The sequence below is a fragment of the Garra rufa genome, chromosome 15, assembly GCF_049309525.1.
Source record: "Garra rufa chromosome 15, GarRuf1.0, whole genome shotgun sequence".
Taxonomy (NCBI): Eukaryota; Metazoa; Chordata; class Actinopteri; order Cypriniformes; family Cyprinidae; genus Garra; species Garra rufa.
The window spans coordinates 11,628,439-11,629,009 of record NC_133375.1 but is presented as its reverse complement, the minus strand read 5'-3'; positions in this window follow the sequence as shown (position 1 = coordinate 11,629,009).

Here is a 571-nt window from a genome sequence, read left to right as displayed (position 1 = left end):
GACTTCCATAGTACAGAAAAATTACAATGGAAATCAATGGTCATCATCAACTGTGTGGTTATAGGCTTTGTCAGACTGTGCCCAACCAAAAAAAAAAAAAAAAAAAAAAAAGTTTAGAGCAACTTCTAGTTGACAGAATTTTCATTTTTGGGTGAACTATCCCATCAATTTACTCCCCTAGACATATGGTCACAATCGTTATTAACTGAAGAGGGCGCTATACAACAGCGAAAAGTTAACCTCAAGGTTGTTTTAGGTTGCGCATCATGTGAAAATAGCCTATAGACTATAGACTACATACACAGATTTTTCTAACATTAATAATTCCGATACGATTATCTTTAATAATAAGAATAACATTAATGATAAATAAATGCCTCTGTTTTAATATTATGTAGGCAATCTAATATTATTTTTTATTGTTATAGAAATATAACTACAGTGGTCAGCGGTCACTTTTGAATATTCTTGGAAAGTTACACAGCCCCACAAAACATTAATGTCACTGTGGCACAGGAGTGCAGCCAGCGGTTCCCCGCCTCGCATCGGCACAGACAGAGTGTCGGAGATG